Source organism: Rousettus aegyptiacus, unplaced genomic scaffold (assembly GCF_014176215.1).
Source record: "Rousettus aegyptiacus isolate mRouAeg1 unplaced genomic scaffold, mRouAeg1.p scaffold_m13_p_4, whole genome shotgun sequence".
Lineage (NCBI taxonomy): Eukaryota > Metazoa > Chordata > Mammalia > Chiroptera > Pteropodidae > Rousettus > Rousettus aegyptiacus.
In genome coordinates, this window is record NW_023416307.1 from 94,376,606 (window position 1) to 94,384,900 (window position 8,295).

General features: G+C 35.3%; 1 pseudogene; it reads left to right on the forward strand.

The window, feature by feature from the left end:
• Positions 1 to 7,359: 7,359 nt before the first annotated feature.
• Positions 7,360 to 7,478, forward strand: LOC118602189 (annotated as a pseudogene).
• Positions 7,479 to 8,295: the final 817 nt, after the last annotated feature.

Consider the following 8,295-nt stretch of genomic DNA (forward strand, 5'->3'; position numbering starts at 1 on the left):
ATTATGGATAATTGATGACAAATATATCCAGCCGGCCAGCCAATCTGGCCAGAGGTATGAAAATCTCTCTTCCAAATGTCACTTATACCTCTCTTTATCTCACATCTGTGTTTCCTTTTACTTCTTATAACAGTTAATACCACTATAGAAGTCAGTTTTTTAAAAAAAATTTAAATGACCTCGAATTATGGGAACACTACAAAACTACCTTCTTTCCACACACTTCCAGCTCAGAGTGTGAATGCCAAGGCCAATGAGTTTGTGCTGCTCACCCCATATGTCATGATAACTCTGCAGTTCCGGTTCAGACCCAGTTAAGCTGGTTGCTGGCGGTGGTAAGTCTGCTGGCTGAGTGTGTCATTGTACTTAGAGCAGTTATGTGTCTTTTGTACTTCTTTTTACTTCTATATTTTCCTCTATATTTTAAAAATAAAGCTCTACTCTGTGTCTTAGCAAAGGATATCTGATGTCCAGAATGGCAAATCAATTCAAGAATGAAGAAAAAACTTACTTCAGAAATGAAAGTTGGAATAAAAGTGAATAAACTAAACTCTAAGTCCAAGTTGTCTCAGTTAGATATAAGTATAAATTTTTGAAACAAGAAAATATATTTGAAGGAATAATAAAAAGCTAAGTCGATTCAATAGATGGTGGCATAAAAATGCATTAGCTGAACAATGAAATGGAAACATGTGTGACTTCATGGATGCCTGGTCAGAAAATATATATACTGCTAAAATTTAAAATCTAAACCAAACAATGAATTTTACCATAGGTGCTTGAATCAATAAAGGAATGGTGTGATTACTTCCAAAAGAGAAATTCTTAGCCCAGCATTAATATTTAAGGGAAAACTCAAAGCACAGCTGTAGAAGTAGCCAAGACATTTTCAGAAAATTTGTTTAGATAATTGAAAGGGAAGGCAAGTATTTGCAATTTATATTTAAGCCAATGGAACAAGACTTTTAGAAAAGCCAGTACCCTGGCCAATCTATATTTTCAAGGAAGAAAAAGAATACTGCTGGGTCCAGAGCAGATATGCAAATCTCTTTTATAGGAGCTTAGTAATAAAAGCTTCATTGAAAACAAGAGCATAGGATCACAAAAAAAGTCTCCATGAACAGATGTCATTTTTGTTCACTAATGTATCCGAAGTGCCTAGAACAATATCCAACAACTAGCAGGTGCTCAACAAGTAGTTGTTAAATAATTTATTTGAAGAAACCTCAGCTAGTTCATACTTAAGAAAAAGATAGCATGGTTTTTATAGTGTACCAGGTGATTACTTTGCAGTCTGTAAAATAAACATTTGTTTTTATTTCTGTTCCATTAATTTCGCAAATTTTTTTTTTTTTTTGTATTTCTTGGTTTTATATGGAATGGCTTTTCAGAAATTTAACCTGAGTTCATAACATGGCATCAATAGCAAAAAATAAAAATAAATAAAAATAAAAATGGAGTCAATTTGTGGTAACTGTACTTGCAGATTTAGGAACCAGTTAAATTTGTCTACAGTTATTTACCTTGTCCTTTTCTTTTTCTCTCTTCTTTTTTACAGATACTTCCACAAAAACTATCTGTATTTTACTATCAATTTTTAATTTTTATTTTTCCCTTTACTTCACACAATTTGTTAGCTCATACCTAGTGAACCTCCTGCTCACGCTCCCAAAAAAGAAAGTCATCAAAAAAAAAAAAAAAATGCTCTGGTGATATTTAGAATGTAATAATAGTCTTGGAGATAAAATAGAATATCTTAATATATGAAGTGACATTATATATAATAAACAGCAATGCTACTCTTTTCTATCATCTTGGAAATTCACTGGATGACACTTTAGACTCTCTGGAGATATTCAATTTTATTTCCTACTCTTCTCATTAAACTTCTTTGCTAGCAGTGGAATTACAGATACATTGTTAAAATTGCTATTAAACATTTGTATTTTAGCTTTATTTAGTTTTATTAATGCAATTGTATCTGAATATTTTAAAACTGGAAAGCTGCAGTAATTCAGCTCCTTGCTTAAACATATTTTGTGTATGCAAGAAACCTAACCATTTTCTAGCATCGTTTCTGAGGGATAAATGGGCTTTTCGGTCATATCCTGCTTCTAATAAGGGGCTGCCAGTACACTTAATAAGAATGAGGTTTGTATATGGTGTTGCATAGATAAAAAAATTATAGACCAAATGATTTTTGCTCTAGGTGGAAAGAACTTGATTTTCTTTCTACCTCAGTCACTGTTATTCTCAGTTGAGTTTTATTTAAAAATTTTTGTTGCTCATTTTTTTTTAATTTCTGGAACTCTAAAATTTTATAAATAACAAACATCTCTTTCTTACAAATTTATAAAGCTTTAGATTACAAAATGTCCTTCAATTGATAATTTAATAAAAGAGAATATCTGAATTGCTTTGCCTCAATTAAATTTTATTCTTTAAAAATTTTTATAAACATTATCACTGATGATCATGTACGGCCATGCTTTAAATCACCCAACTTTTATAAAATAATAATAATAAAAAAAAACAGAAGAGGATCTGGGCCCAACCAAGAGTGAAATAAATATGTGACTATTGAATTCGAATTACCAATTACTGTTTAGTGTTTTGAATTTTTATCTTTGCCCCTTTGCATTCAATCAGATAATCAAGATACTTCTGCGGCTTGAAAGTGACATAATTATCTTGAATGATTAAATTTAAATTTAAATGTGTTAACCAAAAAACATTTCTTTTTTTTCCCCTTGTCACTGAAATATACCAGGTCTACCTTCTCCTCTTTTGCCTCCAACCACTTCCTTGAACAAAAGCAAAAATAATAAAAGATTGCTCCTTTTGTGTCTTCTGTGTGTTTATGTGCTAAGTGGTAGTCAACTGTATAAGGATAGCGGGGACTTTTTTTTGACAGGTCTTTCATCTCTGAAAGCTGCTCACTGTAGTCATCACAGTTAATTTTATCATTGGTACTTAGGCATAAACCTAATGAAACTGTATCTTCAGAACACATTGGCACATAATGATTACCCTAGGAATTCATGGTTCTAGGGTAAGTAACACCTTCTCCACTTTGATGACTCGGTTGTTTGATTTTTAAGGCACTAATAACTCTGATGGACAGTGAGCAGTTGATGGTTTTGTTTCTTTATTTTCTTAAAGTAGATCAAAATGAATTTCACTGGCTTAGCAGTGATTCATGCTAACAAGACCAGGAAGTTTTACTTGACAATAAGATCACTGGAAATCAAGAATATGATGTCACTGTCAAAGCAAATGCATTTTGAGCACTTGTTTGGAGGTTCTAGCAGGGGAGCGCAGCTTCTCGTATACCCTTGACTGAAGAAAGGTCCTCTCCTCTATCGGGGAAGGTCCTCCTCTTCGACCAAATGCGCAGCTTTGGGAGGGACGCACATGGAGCAGTAGTGAGGGGGGAGGGGGACACCCGCCTAAACAGCCAGATCAGCCTAATCAACCCTGGTGATCAATGGAGTGACAGATGTGGCAGCCACATTGCCGTCACATCCAACAAATGCATTTTGGACTGCGTTAATACAGCACACTGTCCACTGGGCTGATTCAATCTTTGTAGCTGGAGTCAGATGGCAGGGCCACACTGTAAAGAAGGCACTGGCAAACTGCAATTTTTCAGGGTAATTTGAGGAATTCAGAATGCACAAGCAACAGGAAGCATTTCCTAAGGGAGCTAATTTGCAGTCCATAATAAAATGAACTGAAGTCTCAGAAATGGGCAGAGAAAGGTCTGTACTCTTTTAAAACCGTGCATTGGCTGGTGAGTGAATTGCTTTTTGTCAGAAGTTGGATGTACCACTTTATAAATTGACTCCTAAGAAGGCTTTAAGAGTTGATGTGTCCAACATTGTGACTTTCCTTACATTAAAAAAAAAAAAAAATCTCTTCCACTAAGTATTATCCTCAAGTAACATTTTGACATTGCCACAGCAAATTTTCTCAAGGCCTAGAAGAATGGAAAGACCAACATGGAGGCTTTTTTCAAAAGAATTAATCTTTACAAAATGAAAAAAAGAATACATTTGGATTTAATGACATGGAACTCTATTATATACACAAAAGCCATGGACATATATGCCCACGAGAATTGCTCAAACCTGAATGTTTAGAGTACGAGTGCCCACATTGAACAAGAGAGAAAATTTTGACATTGTTCTGCTTTACAATTATCTCTGAATTACATTTCTTGCAATTATTTTTTTTCTCGTGCTTTGTTTCTGTGATATATGTCAATTTTAAACTTTTCGAGGGAAGTTTAGAATTTTTAGACCACTATGTTTTATCAGTTCTTCAAGATTTCTTAAAGTATATACCCAAAATCTTTTTCCTCGTTTTTTTATCTAGTTAAAATTTCACCTGTTACAGTGACATATTGTGACTTGATATGAAGCATTCTTAACATAGTTAACATCACCCTTAAAAAGTACATATTTTTAAAATATATTATGAAGTTTTTCTCCAGTATTTAAGAAGTCACAGTGGCTTCATTATGAATATGCTGATGCTATATTTGGTGCATTACCACTGATATGTAGCATCTTGTCCTAAAAAGAATTTGAGAAAAACAAGCCTAGGAAAGTAGGTACTCTTAGATATATTTCTAATAAATTGGTTTTTTCCAGATTACAGGTTGAGTGTTATCTTTCTATAAGTATAACTATAATTAGTGAAAAAAAATATTCAGTGTATTAACAGTTTTGTTGCAGAAAGATGAGGTTAGCAAATATTTTAAAATTTTCAAAACACTTAGTAGAGCATCAAATTAACATTTGCCTAGTTTATAAAGAAAGCACCAGCCAGTGCAGAGCGAATTTTTTTTCACCTAATAATGATACTGAATGATATTTCTTTTGATTAAAGTTTAATCCTTTCCTATTTGACAGTTTGGAACAAGTGGGCATGGATTTTTAGATACTTTATTAACCTAGTCTTTATGAAATGGATTACCTTGTGCTAGAACCTATTCTACTTGAAAAAATACATATAAGTTGCGATAAATTGCCGGGAAGGCTACAGTAGACAAACACATGATCATTTTCCCTTAATTTTCAGAACAAAATGGAAAAAAAAAAGTGATATAAGCCATAGCTAATTACCAAACAGAAAACATGTACTATGTTATGGAGAGATATATCTAACCTAATAAACAAATTTAAAGAAGAACAATAGCTTATTAATTATATCAGGCCATATATATTTACTATAAATATTCATATGTGAATAACCAAAATTAAACTTATATTTGGGAATCCAAATATAAAATTTCATTACTGGCATTAGAACACTAATTTTGGTTAGAGAAATTAAAACGGAGATATATTCAAGGGATCAGGCAAGATGGCATAGATGGTAGAGGCTCTGTACAACTCTTGTGATCACACCAGAGTTGTGACAAAAAGAGAGCAAAAAAGCAAGCAGAGTTACTGGGGATCTGTATGAACTGAAGCCCTACAACTAGGGAGAGAAATAAGAAATCACCCTGCAATACTAGGAAGTAAGAAGGGGTGGAGATGTGAGGCTCTCTGGTCCTCAGTGGCTGAGTGAGACAGAGGCTTTGGCAGCTGCAGCTGGCAGATGCAGAAGTTCCTTTTAAAGGGGTCATGACTGCAACTAGATTTTCCTGGTGACAAACTCCCTAGCTCTGAGAACCAGCGCTGGGTCAGCTGATGCGAGGGCACCAGGGACTTATAAGGGGACACTAAGTGGTCAGAGCAGGGGCCAGAGGCGAGGCTTTCTTCTGGGCAGAAGTGCTGGCAGTATCTATTGCTCCTCCATTGAGTCTTTCCCTCTCCTAGCATATGGAGGCAGTGCACCCATAGCTGAGACAGCATCAAACTGGATAACAGAGGTCACTCCTCCCAGAGGATTCCTTGAAACTCCACCATTCCCAACTCATAGCCCTACCCAAGCCACATCCACTGTTGTCTTGACATGCCCTTGTTGAGCAGCTCCAAGCCCTGTACTTGTGGCACCTGGCCTCAGTTTCTGGCATGGCCTCTTGAGGCAACTGTAAGCACAGCATCTGGGGATTGCTTCCTGAATCTTACCAGGTGGCCTTGGAGGGGCATAGGCTGAGGATGAACTTGGCCTGCAGTTGGACCCTTCTCAGGACTGTGCCACTGGACATCTACTATACAAAGCCATGCTAATAAGGCCAGGAGACTTAGGAGCTTTGCTTGGTACATAGAAACAGACACAAAAAGGCAGCTAAAATGAGGAGACAAAGAAGCATGTCCCATATGAAAGAACAAAACAGAGTCCCAGGAAAAATGGAGTTAAACAATCTACCAGATGCAGAGTTTAAAACACTGTTTATAAGGATGCTCAGTGAGCTTAGGGGAAGAGTAGATGAATTCAGTGAGAACTTTAACAAAGGGATAAAAAAAAAAAGCCATAAAAATGGAGTTTAAAATTACAAAAGGGAACCAGTCAGAAATGAAGAATACAATATCTGAGCTGAAGAGTATATCATAGGGAATCAACAAGAGTGGATGAAGCAGAGGATCAGATCACCAATATAATGGATGGGGTAGTGGGGGACGCTCAATCAGAACAGTAATAAGAAAAAGAATCCAAAGTAATGATAATTTAAGACTCTGGGACAATGTCAAATGTAACAGCATTCACATCATAGGGTACCAGAAGGAGAAGAGAGAAAACAAGAAGTTGAAAACCTATTTGAAGAAATAATGAAGAAAAGCTTTCCTAACCTGGTGAAGGAAATAGACATACAACCCCAGAAAGCTCAGAGTCCCCCCAAAAAAATGAACCCAAAGAGGCACACATCAAGATACATCATAACTAAAATGCCAAAGGTTAACTACAAGGAGAGAATTTTTAAAGCAGCAAGAGAAAAGCAGTTAGTTGTCTGCAGGGGAGTACCAATCCATAAGACTGGCAGCTAATTTCTCAAAAGAAATCTGCAGGCCAGAAGGGCTTGGCACAAAATATTCAAAGTGATGAAAACCCAGGATCTATAACCAAGATTACTTTATCTAGCAAAGCTATCATTCAGAGTTGAAGAACAAATAAAGATCTTCCCAGAAAAGAAAAAGCTAAAGGAGTTCATTACCACCAAGCTAGTATTATAGGAAATGTTGGAGGGACTTCTTTAAAGGGCAGAAAAAAAATCTATCAAAAACATGAATAAAGAATGACAATAACTATATATCTATCAACAGGTATCTCAAATGAAAAATAATTAAGTGCTTTAACCAAAAGATAGAGTAGTTGAATGGACAAGAAAACAAGACCCTTATATATGCTGCCTACAAGAGACTCACTTCAGATTAAAAGACACACACAGACTAAAAGTAAGGGGAAGGAGTCTATGGCCGTGCCACCCTGAACATGCTGGATCTTGTCCAATCTTTGAAGCTAAGCAAGGTTGGACCTGGTTAGTACTTGGAGGGGAGACCACCTAGGAATACCAAGTGCTATAGGCTTTAAAAAATAAAATAAAATAAATAAAAAATAAAAGTAAAGGGATGGAAAAAGATATTGCATGATGGACCTAGAGGGTATTGTGGTGAATGGAGTAAGTTAAATTTAAATAAAGACAAATGCCACATGATTTCACATACATGTGGAATCTGAAGAACAAAATAAACAACAATGGTAACCAAAATGGAGACAAACTCATAGATACAGAGAATATTTTGAGGCCTACTAAATGAGAGAGGAGTTTGCAGGGGAGGGGTTGGTGGAAAAGGGCAAAGAGATTAAGAAGTATAAATGGATAGTTACAAAATAGTCATGGAGATATAAAATATAGCATAAGAAATATAGTTAATAATATTGTAATAAATATGTAAGGGGGAAGAATACTAGATTTAGTAGGGTGATCACTTTGTGAGTAATGTAGATCTCTAATCACTATGCTGTACAACTGAAACTGATATATTATCATATGCCAACTATAATTGAAAAATACTTATTAAATTGCTTACTGTAAATATGAGCAACTCATTGTTTATTATATTTCAATAAAGTTGTAAAAAAACTACTTAAAAAGGAGGTATATTTACTCATGTATGTACAGTCATAGTGATCAAAATGGGCCACTTATTTGTCTTTGCTATAGTTTTGGGATCACAATGAGTGAGTAGCTTCACAAACAGTATGCCTTGGGGATGGTCTCCTTACAATGAATTACATGATGGCATTACTTTTGTGAAGTCCCTGTATTTCAGAGTCTGATCACTAGAGTATATCTCCAGCACTTCATTAATCAGTTACTGACTCTAGGAGACTTATATTACC